This window comes from Magallana gigas, chromosome 1, assembly GCF_963853765.1.
Source record: "Magallana gigas chromosome 1, xbMagGiga1.1, whole genome shotgun sequence".
NCBI classification, from domain to species: Eukaryota; Metazoa; Mollusca; class Bivalvia; order Ostreida; family Ostreidae; genus Magallana; species Magallana gigas.
In genome coordinates this window covers 15,084,610-15,096,965 of record NC_088853.1, presented here as the reverse complement: position 1 = coordinate 15,096,965, position 12,356 = coordinate 15,084,610, and the positions used below count along the sequence as shown (strand labels likewise).

Below are 12,356 nucleotides of genomic sequence, written 5' to 3'. Positions count from 1 at the left end.
TTATATCAGTTTATTTATAAGAAATTACTAAAGTGACATTGATATTATTGATATATTAGTTTATTTATAAAGTAATTTTTATTGTTGATGCATTTTGTAATGTTCTACTATTGGTCTTTTAGCGTGTTAAGATTGTTAAACTCTAAACTTTATTATATCAGTTTATTTATAAGAAATTACTAAAGTGACATTGATATCATTGATATATTAGTTTATTTACAAGAAATTACTTCAAACAGGCTCGATGATCAAGATATTAGATCAAATCTACCGAATTTTAGATTTGATTTATCTATATATGAGCAATTATTTGGTCAAGAAATAAATCAATAAATTTAAGCTTTAAAATTTGATTCTTATCTATCTCTTTTATTGAGCTTGTTTTTTAAACGGGATCAATACAATCTAAAAATAGCCACAGCCATTGAACCCTTTCAATTTTTACAAAAATGAAAGACCTAAAAAATAACGCTTAGCAAAAATGGCATTTAAACGCGAACATTTTGTCACTGTGCTATATATCTTCTTTGATTTTCAAGCGCCAATGCAATGAATTATTCAGTTTTAGGTCAGTTTGAATGAATGATTTTTTTGTTCCTATTATATACTTATATTTTTGACATTTCACTTTCATTTTACAGAATATGCAAAGGTAGGTCAAAATTGATTAATTTATTTTTAATTTAAAATTTTATTATTTATTCTCATTTTTTGGCAATTTTCTCATCAATAAATTACCCCCCCCCCCCCCAAAAAAAAAACCAAAAAACAAAAACCCACAAACCCTAAAATTCAGACCCGATATTATGCTTTTTAATTTTAAAAATAAGGGGGGGGGATGAAACCACCATACATCTTGGTTAGGGAAGCAATCATACACGTGTATTTAGAATATACAAGAATTGGTATGATTGAACGAGTTATAAGAAAAAAATTATGTAGATATATAATACAGATAACACAGAATAAAACACGTCCACAGAATATCGATTCTTGTATATATATATATATATAAAACGTCTGAAGATTGAATGAAAGCGCTAACGTTTTACTCTGTGTTGTCTTTCGTTTTTCAAATTTTCTATATATATATATATATATATATATATATATATATATATATATATATATATATATATATATATATATATATATACCACTCATTAAAAATCATTATATATCACTCAGAGCATGGTTTATTTATATTAGGTTTATGTTTTTTTTTTTTTTTCTTTTTTTTATTTGGGGGGGGGGGGGGGTATAAGTTTACGGTTTTCATTTTAAACTTAATGTTTCAATTTGTCTTTAGTGTTTTTACAAAGAAATAAAAACCAAAGTTTGCCGTTATACCTATAGCACACAAACAATAACTGCACATGCCTTAAATCTTTTTTAAGACACGTGTTGAGGTGATCCACCCTAACACTGGTAAAAGTGGGAGCGGATCGGACAGCAGCAACAAAAAAAGCGGTTCTAGCGAAAGCGGATCTAGAGGGAGCGGAGAGAAGAAAAGATACAGAAGATCCGCAGAGAGCCTCGAAAACACAAGTAGCCTGGAGGACTGATCCAAATAGTCTACATCTGATTATGTACAATTACGATTGTAAATAAAGGAATTTATCTCAACTTCTTTACATTGTTTTTTTTTTATAAGACTAGGAGGTCGATGCTCTCAAATGGCTATAACATTCGTTGAAACGTTAGAGTTTGAGTCCTATATAATCGAAGAAGTGGACTGTTGATAACGAACAATTAAGAGTATTAATAAAGGAATTTAATTCAACTTCTTTGCTTTGTTTTTTAAATAAGGCTGGGTGGTCGATGCTCTCAAATGGCTATAACATTTGTTGGTACGTTAGAGTTTGAATGCTATAACATCCTATATAATCTAAGAAGTGTACTGTTGAGTACGTACAATAAAGATTTCAACTTCTTTACATTGTTTTTTTTAATAAGGTCAATGCTCTAAAATGGCTATAATATTCGTTGGAACATTAGAGTTTGAATCATGCATAGAAAGAGAAAAAAGAGAAATACTTATCTTTGTCCGTCATATATTTATATTTAATATTTACTTTTTCCAGAGGTTTGTCTGTTATAACTCTTAAAATTAAATGTGTCATGTATTGTTTAAAACATATCGGCAATGATTATTCCAATATTTAATCTACAATAGAAGCTATTTTTAAATAAATATCTGTAAGTTTAAAAAAAAAGACCTAAAGAAAACAATTCATAACTGAAAATGTACACATTTAGCATACACAACAGTAGAATAAACATATTTGTCACTTACTATCATATTTTTCTGGTTATATCCGATTAATTCAACATGGTTTTGGTAATGATATAAAAACTGTTTCGCAAAAAATAAGTTGCAAGAGTAACTGTCTTGTATTTTCCACCGTTTTATCGAAAACTACATTAAGTTTGTATGTTGGTGTCATGAACATACATAAATATCTTGCCATAAAAACAATACTTAAATTTATGAGTGTAAACGTTCAATGTTTGAACGCTTCTTTGTTTATTTGGATGTTTACATGAATATTGAATATCATCAAATTGCAATCGTATGAAAAAAACACATTTTAAAAACCTGATTTTTCTCGTTTTTCTTTGTTTACTGTTTGTTGACTATATTTCCTTTTCGCAGGCAAACGGTATTTGTATGGTACACTCAGATGTGAGCAGTGACATCAAACTGTTGTATTTGCCCAACACGATACAGTCGATGGTTTGGTTGTTTGTGTACAAGCTTGTATACAACAACGTCATTGTTTGACCTGATGTCTCCCATTTAAACACCCCTCTTTCTTCTTCATCTGTGGCGCCAGTGTAAAATAACCCGGATGGAGCTACAATATAGATGAATTATTGATTTATTAGGTCATGGTCAACATATATCCTTCTTTTTTATTAATAATTGATAGAGATTCTCGTAGATTCCATCTAAATTCGTATTTTCATTTTGGCAATTTATTTTAAACAGACGAATATTTGGATCTAAGAATACGGTTAGGACTTTAAAAATGTCCTTCCTATTATCATTTTAACAAAGGTTTTGATAGCTCCATGATCATGGAGCAGTTAGATTTATGTCAAAATTTGTTCAATATATATATAGACACCTTTAATAAAATTTCAATTTTGTCAGTGATTTCAATTAAGGCAGTGGGCAAATTTTGACTTCAGTCTCAGATTTTTTCATCTCATCGTTAGATCTAGATCGATTGGTTATAATGCAAAGAAAAACATTGATGGTTACTTTTAAAGATGTATTTTTTTTGGTTTAAAAACTGGGCTGATCTACTTAAACATACATAAAAATATATTTTTGCGTGTTAATGAGATTAATGAATTGAGGTTATGAGATTATGAATTTAACAATGTCAACGTCTTTATATGAAATATGCCTATGATGTCTTTGTGAACTCGATGACCTAATGAACCTGCAAAAAACGATAATTTTATAATCAAGAATTGCTCATACCATGTATAAGAAGTGAATCCCACTCAGCCTGTGAATTAATTTCCAGAAGATAAGATCCGCTTAATCCACAGATATCCTAAATGTAAACCAATAAGGATTATTGAATGAAACGTCAAAATAATCATGCTAATTATAACCATTTATTTTGATATAAGTAAAAAGAAAATAATATTTTATTTTAACATCCAAATTGATATCAAAATTTGATAATTATACACATTTCTTATGATAGAAATCCATTGATTCAAACATTTAACTTCCCCTTTGAGAAATGTACTTCTTTGCTAATCAAAGACATGTTACCTTCGCAATATTTCTTGGTACAAATGGAGAGGTAAAAAAGGTGTACTGTCGATCTGAAATACATATGAACACAGTTGCATACAAAATAAATTAACCCATTGCCCCAGGATTACGAAACAGTCTTACGCAGAGTCAAAATTTGAACACTCTTGTCATTAAAAGCGTCCAAAAAAAAAAATGCCATAAGATATGAATTTTTATTGCATTGATAGTTACAAATTTTAAGCGAAAATTTTTCATTAATACTCATTTTATTAATAATTAAAATTTCGACATAAAGCAAAAATGCTTGTAGATTCCAATTTTTCAATACCGATCTCAATCAATAATACTTACCGATATCCAAAGAAACCATCTTATGCGATTTAAATAATACAGATTAATTTGTTTAAATCTTCTTTTTATAACCTAAACATATTTTTAGAGTTGTGAAATAATAAACATATGCACCATTTTATTTTTAATAACCTTTTTCAAAATATATTTTTTAATGATTTTTACCAAAAATACGCCCATTGTGATCCTGAAAAGACCGGTAATTCGGGTAATTTTATTACCAATTAAAACGATCAGATCTTTTTTCAAGTCCGAACTATTTTCATACTTACCTTTAGCGAAAAAACATCACATGGCGAATTATTTGCAACATTTTTGCAATGTTAAAGTTCTCGCGAATAATAAGCATTTTTTAATAGATGTAATTATGCAAATAAACGTTGAACGACGACATCTTTACAAATTTATTCTTACATTAAAAGTTAAGCATATGTTGGTGACGTTTTTAAACTAGTTTTAAATACCGGTATAGGTTATAAATGCATTCTGTAGTCTTGTTCTACTTATTATATATATATATATTGTATAATATAGCATTGGACCATGATTTTTTTAAGTATACAGTCTCATAGCTGCAGTGGTATGTGCATACAAATTGAGTAACGCGCGTTCGCGCGTTTTGGAAATTTGTATGCACACATCGCTGCAGTTATTAGACTGTTTACTTTAAAAAATCATGATTTAATGCTTATATTTACATTGTTTAACTTCTAGTCGTGTCTGAAAATGTGATTTATACCTTAAAATTCCTACCTTATCCTAAGGGTAAGTTAATATAAATGGAAGGGCCACAGTAACAGCCACAAGCGTTAACTTTGAATTTTGCTTGTGACGTTGCAGTTAAGAGCCTTCAACGTTTGTGACGTCATAATAAAAGTCATCATTTTAACCTTTGAGTATCCAGTGATTAGTTGTTAAATTAAGAGGCATTTAAGGATCACAGAATGAAATGGAAAAGCGCAGTAGAATGTAAATATAAGCATTTTAACACAGTTTACCTGCTGTCGTTAAGGCTGTTGATTTCAAGTCATCTTCATGGTACCTTCGAGCAAAACATTTTCCGTACAACTGAACAGGGGTTCCGGTAGGAACTGTTTTTGAAGAAGTTGAGCTAGAAAGGAGCGTGCAATTCAAATAGCCACGGTTAAACACAAAAGAGACACATCGAAGGCTTTCCAGACAAATTGTAGAACATTGCGATACACTCCGTGACGTAAGCGAGTAAATGACGTCATTATTATTCACGATGACGTCATTGGCAATCTTACTAGAAAATGACAGAGATCTGTATGGATGAGTCTCCATATTCGCTTGTCGCATGAGAATAAAGTTTTGTAAAATTAAGACAAGTATATTTATAATCATACTGTCCATTATTCTCAAGAAAGGACTATTTTTCGAGCACCAGTATTTCTAAAGCCCTAACGTGCTGTACACGAGCATATAACGTGATGTTGTTGCAGAACATTGAAGAACTTGAAGATATATATATTTTGAAGAATATGAAAAGGATTAAAAGTTCATGCATACTTTATTTAATTTCATGGATGCTGTGAGTCCTTTTGAGCTGGCGATAATTGATAAGGCACCGTTGCATCTTTTTGCGGGCAATATACGGCAACATTATCGAAAAACAAGTTCAATGCCTTGAAAAAACACTCTTATGTAAATCTCTATTGATTTCCTCCATTGTAGATAAAAATTGATTTTAAAAAAAAGCAATTCATATTCATTTCCTTAAGACGTGGGATACTTTCAATATCTTGCTTCTAATTGAATTTAGATTGATTGTATTGTATTGGTATTAAAAGTTTGATTTATGGTGTTCTCTTCTAACAAAAATTTTATGCAACTATATCTCATCGTTCAGCTCACATGAGCTATAAGGGCATTGGCAAAATTCCTTGTTTCTGTATAAATTTCTACATAGATTGTTTAGCCGGTGTAATGAAGAATAATGACCCCCGTAGAATAATGACCGGGGGTCAGTTTTCGACATAGAATAATGACCCCCCCTAGCTGAAGAATAATTGGATTTTTCTGAAGAAATAAGACCCAGGGGTTATTTTTCTTCATGTTAAAAATGAAGAAAAATGACCCCCATCGAAAAATGACACCCCCCCCCCCCCCGTAAATATGAATAGAAATTGATTACCCCATATCAAAGATATGACTTTGAAATTACTTATTTTTTTACTCTGTTCAACTGGTTTTGAAGTTATAAACACCGAATTTGTAAATAAATCGCTGTATATAGTTTGTCACATCCGTAGCAAGCACACACAAAACACTCTTACATTGCCACAAATTGATCGTTAACAGTTACGTCACTTCTCTCGACTACATACGGCGGGAAATGACGCAAATAAAGAAAGATTCATACAAAATAAGGATATTGTGTGATAATTAACGAACAATAATCATGAAAGAATAATTGTTGTAATAATATAAGCAATAGTTAATGGTGAATAAATTTTGAATCTTAGAATGATGAAGGTATATATCTTAATAAAAAGACTAAGGGGGCAGGTAACGTAGGAATATTAATTCTCCTCATTACATTTCTTGAGGAAAGTGATTTTTAAAAAATCAGTTTGCGTTAGTTTTGTTTTCTTCTACGTAATACATGAACATCAATATTCTAAACATTTGTTGTAATGTTGTATTTGAATTATGAATAGACTTTATTCTTTTAGAGCAAATGTGTGAAGAGTACCCGACTATAGTAAATCTTAATAGATAATAAACTCTAATCGATTATAATAAGAAAAGATTGTTTCTAAAAGCGTTTATAAAGGGTTAGGGCACATGTTAGGGGTTTATATCCCCCTTGATTTTGATCACACGATCTTTATTGTATCCAAAGTTACCAATGCTCATACAAACTATTGATGCATTAATCAATCTATTATCATATCATATTATTTATCAAATATGATACAGTATCATACTATACAATATCATACTATATTATACAATATTATAACATATGTTTCCATGTTATGATGCATTATTGCAATATGATATTGTTTCATTTAATACTATATTGTATTATGTTTGATGATATTGTATTATTTGAAAAAAAACAATAATGTATAAAACAATACAATGTCATATCATACGTTCCAATATCATATCTCACAATTTTTGTACGGTATTTTATGTTATTATTAATAGATATATATTGTAATTATGATAGGATGCAATTTTTAATTTTATATTATTGTATTGATTAACATATGATCATATAATTATCATAAAATTTTCTAACAGATGATATACGATATTGTGTCAAAACAGAATCCATGAATATCCAAAATCATAAAGGATGGTTTTCATATAATATGATAAAGGTAGTCTCATAAAGGTGATGCCTCAAAAACGTTCTTATTCATTTTAAGCCTAGGTAAACAGTTCATTATGTTTAACACATTCATTAGGTCTAAAATTGGAATTTTCACTTCAACATTCAAAATATAAACAAAGGCTTTGTTTACATAGCAAAGAATTGCAAGCTCTGTAACTTGCTTTTATAATTCAACGAATGACACTCAAATGTTGGTTGCCTATTAAAAATGCCTTACTGAAGCATTGTAAACATTAAGATCGGAAAAATAATTTTTGACTAAAGTCGTGACCATGCCCCTTTAAGATGACAACCATACCCCGATGTAACACGCCAGTGTTTTGTTATAACGGAAGGTTTTTTAATTTCTAAGATATACCCCTTCTTTCACTTTAAGTTTTTTTTGAATTTGAATTATAATTTCTGTTACTTTCTGTAAACTGCAGCAGTAAAAATAACAATATTGTAAAGACTATTTCACAAATAATAAAACAAAATATACTGAAAAACTTTAATCTACAAGGGGGTCATTATTCTACAGGGGTCACTTTTCTTCATGTGGAGTGTGCTCATTTTTATGAAAATGGCACTTATTCTTCAGGCAAAAGGGTCATTTTTCTACGTAGAATAATGACCGGGGGTCATTATTCTACGTCGAAAAATGACCCCCGGTCATTATTCTACGGGGGTCATTATTCTTCATTACACCGGCGAGCAAAGCGAGCTCTACCGACAAGGCGTGTGTGAATGGAGAATTCGGACTAGATGCACATTGATTCAACGGATTTTTTGGCGTCAGTTACTCGGACAAGTAATGCAATGTTTCTATCGGACCAACAGTTCCCTGTTAATATGGTTTCACATTTCACACTCTCACGAGAACAAGATAAAAGACTGTGTACATGCATTGTAAATATACTGCTGACACAGGTAATTCCATTACATAAGACTAACGGAGTTGTCATCCTTTCGAACCAGGAGATTAGAATTTTATAAAAAAAATCTTTTGTACCTGACGTTATTCAGAAATGAAATTCTCTCAATTTGGAAGTTAGGGAAGCATAGTCTCTTAACATATTCAAGAAAAATATTATTGAAAGTATTCCTCAACCTCCGAAATACTTTTCATTCGGTAATCGCTTTATTAATATTTTGCATACCAAATTGAGACAGAGTTGCATTTTGAATTATGATCTGTACAGAACAAACATTATTGAATCACCCAATTGTATTTGTGGTCAAAAGGAGGATGTTTATCATTTTTTTGTTTGTATGCAAGAATTATGTAAATGCTAAAACAATCTATTTAAACTACTTTAATAGGATTGAAGAAACTATCTTAATTAATTCACATTTGTTTCTTTGGGGTAGTGACAATTTGTCTTATAATACACACTGCTTTATTTTTTCAGCAGTTTATAACTTTATTAAAGAGTCTGGAAGATTTAATAACTAATTTTTCTTGTTTATGCTATTTTATACTGTATATCAACACTATTTATTATATATTTGCAAATACTTTGTAAATGTATATTTATGAATCTTACTATCATAAAGTTATTAACTATAAGTAACATGTAATATAAAAATAATAATTGTGTATACATGTATTGTATGTATTATCATTAGGAGAGGAACACGTAAGTTGTAAAAACGTGTTTCCAATCTTCTTGTGTAATTACACAATAACATATATTCACATCATAGGATAAAATAAGATCGTATTGTTAACTTTCATGATATTCATAGTAGCAGCACTGTACACATAACACAAAATATGCAGTTGGTCCTATTGTGTGCTTAAAAATAAATTTTAATCTATTTTTTTTAACTGGAATGTCTTTTTGAAGTGGCTTAATACACCTTGAAAGAGTTTTTCTATTCAGAAAAAATATTTGGTTATGATTAAAGGCACGGTGTATAAGATGTTTTTAGATTTTTAATGAAATATCTTTCCAAAATATTAGTTCAGGGAATATGAACAAAAAGCAGACGCGGATTCGAGCTCATGACCTAAGGTTCACAAGCACGATTCTTTAACCACTTAGCTTAGACAATGTCCGGCCAAATCTGTTGATTCAAACAATAAAACAAAAACATTTATATCGCCATCTTATGTTGTATAATTTGAAATTTAGTGAGGTAACTTTAACTAAGGAAGTCTACGCTATACCAAATGGTCATTCCGTTTACATATTTCATTACAGTTTTCGTTTTTGTCGCATTTCATGTATTACTAAAAATATAGTCATCTTATTTAAAAATTCTGTTTTAGCTCAACAGCACTGTATTGATCAATACATAAGTGAAGCATAAATATATCGCAACACTCTGTCCTGAATTTTGTTTTGAATTATGTTTTAGTTCCAAAGCACGTTTTTAACAATAACAAATGTTCAACATAAATATATGGCAACACTCTGCCATGAATTTTTTCTGAGTATGGATTGAATGGCTTAACAAGTTACCCATTACAGACGCATGGGTGATCAATAGGTGTTAGAATTTATGTCCATTTGTCGCCATGTCGATTGCTTATGCAGGCATAACACGATATCAAAAGAGCGATTAGTATGTTAGCCCAGTCTTCACATGGGGGATTAATTTTAGTATTTATATAAAATGCGGAGACCAGGAGACTGTGGTATAGACGAAGCTGGGATTTAGGAAATACGCAACAATGCATCTAAAAATTATCGTCGCCATTTTGTGCCTTTCACTGGTACTCGTACAAGCAGGAGGTATGTTTACAAATCAAAAGAAACATGAAGTGATTTTTATTGTCGCTGCATTTTGTAATGTTCTACTATTGTTATTATAGAGTGTTAAGATTGTTAAACCATAAATTTTACCAAATCAGTTTGTTTATAAGAAATTACTAAAGCGGCATTGTTGTGATTGATATGATTGATATATCAGTTGATTTATAAGAAATTACTTCAAACAGGCTGGATGATAAAGATATTAGCGATCAAATCTACCGAAAATTTTAGATTTGATTTTTCTATATATAAACCATTATTTGGTCAAGAAATAAATCTATAAATTTCACCTTTAAAATTTGGATCTTATCTACATTTTTTATTGAGCTCGTCTTTTAAAAGGGGTCAATACAATCTAAAAATAGCAACGGATGTCGAACACTCTTACTTTTTACAAATATGAAAGACCGGAAAACGCGAAAATTTTATCACTTCACTATATATTTTCTTTGATATTTAAGCGCCAATGCAATGAATTATTCAGTTTCATGTCAATTTGAATGATTTCTTTTTTGTTGTATGCTTATAATGTACTTCTATGTTTGACATTTTATTTTCATTTTACAGAATATGGACAGGTAAGTCTGAATTTATTTTAAATAAGAAATTTTTATCATTTATTCCGGGATGATTCTCTAATTTTGGCAATTTTTCCCATCAATAAATTAACCAAAAAACCACAAACTCTTAAATTCATACCTTATATTATGCATTTTAATTTAAAAATAACGGGAAAAAAATCCATACATCTTGGATGAGAAAGCAATCATACAAGTACGTGTATTTAGAATATGCAAGAGATGGTATGATTGAACGAGTTTTAAAAAATAATGTAGATATAACACAGAAAAAGACATTTCCATATAATGTGACGGGGTAGTAGTACATTATGGATTAATTTTTTAACTAAATGCTTCAAATTGGCTTTAGTGTGTTTTATAAAAAAAAACTTCACTGTTATACCTGTAACACACAATAACTCCACATGCCTTAAAGGGGCATGGTCACGATTTTGGTCAAAAGAGTATTTTTTCGATTTTAATGTTTTCAATGCTTTAGTAAGGCATTTTTAATAGGCAACTAAAATTTGAGTTTCATTTGATGAGTTATAAGCGAGTTACAGAGCTTACAATTCTTCGCTATGTAAACAAAGCGTTTGTTTACATTTCGAATGTTGAAGGGAAAACTCCAGTTTTATACCTAAAATGAATGTGTTAATCATTTGGAACTGTTTATTTATGCTTTAAATGAATAATAAGATAGACAAACCACCTTTATAAAAAGATTTTTTACTGGTACATTGAACCTATGTAAACAAATACATGGCACGAGCCTTATTTACAGAACGAAAAATTGTGAGCCCTGTATCTTGCTTAAAACTCAACGACTGGCATCCAAATTTCATTTGATCATTAGAAATGCATTCCTAAAGCATTGCAAATTATAAAAACAGAAAAATAAAATTTGACCAAAATCGTGACCATGCCCCTTTAAATCTTCGCTTTTAGGGAGCTCCCAGGTCGGCTATTTTGAAACACATCCGGACACGTGTTGAGGTGATCCACCATCACAAACGTGGGAGCGGATCAAACAGCAACAGCAGCAACAAAAAAAGCGGATCTAGCGGAAGTAGATCTAGCGGAAGTAGAGAGAAGAAAAGGTACAGAAGATCCGCAGAGAGCCTCGAGAACACAAGTAGCTTGGAGGACTGATCCAAATAGCCTACATCTGATTATGTAGAATTAAGATTGTAAATAAAGGAATTTAATTCAACTTCTTTGCATTGTGTTTTTTTTTTAAAATAAGGCTCGGCGGTCGATCGACGCTCTTAGATGACTATTACATTCGCTGGAACGTTAGAGTTTGAATCATGGAAAGAGAAATACCTATCTATGTCCGCCATACATATTTTATATTTACCTTTTCCAGAGGACTTATCTGTAATAATTCTTAAAATCGATTGTGTCATTTTTTGTTTTAAGCATTTCAGCAATGATTATTTCAATATTTAATCTACAATAGCAGATATTTTTTTATAAACGTATGTAAAGTAAGAGAGGCCTAACGAAAAGATCCGTGACTGAAAATGTACACATTTAGCATACACAAGAACAGA

At 30.3% G+C, this 12,356-nt stretch overlaps 1 long non-coding RNA gene across 1 annotated transcript; it reads right to left on the bottom strand.

Annotated features, from left to right (window-relative positions):
* Positions 1-3,493: 3,493 nt before the first annotated feature.
* Positions 3,494-5,755, bottom strand: LOC117687654 (uncharacterized). The gene is made up of 3 exons (XR_004600505.2): positions 5,131-5,755; positions 3,797-3,849; positions 3,494-3,569 (listed from the first exon to the last, which is right to left on the bottom strand). It is a non-coding gene; the product is annotated as an uncharacterized lncRNA (long non-coding RNA).
* Positions 5,756-12,356: the final 6,601 nt, after the last annotated feature.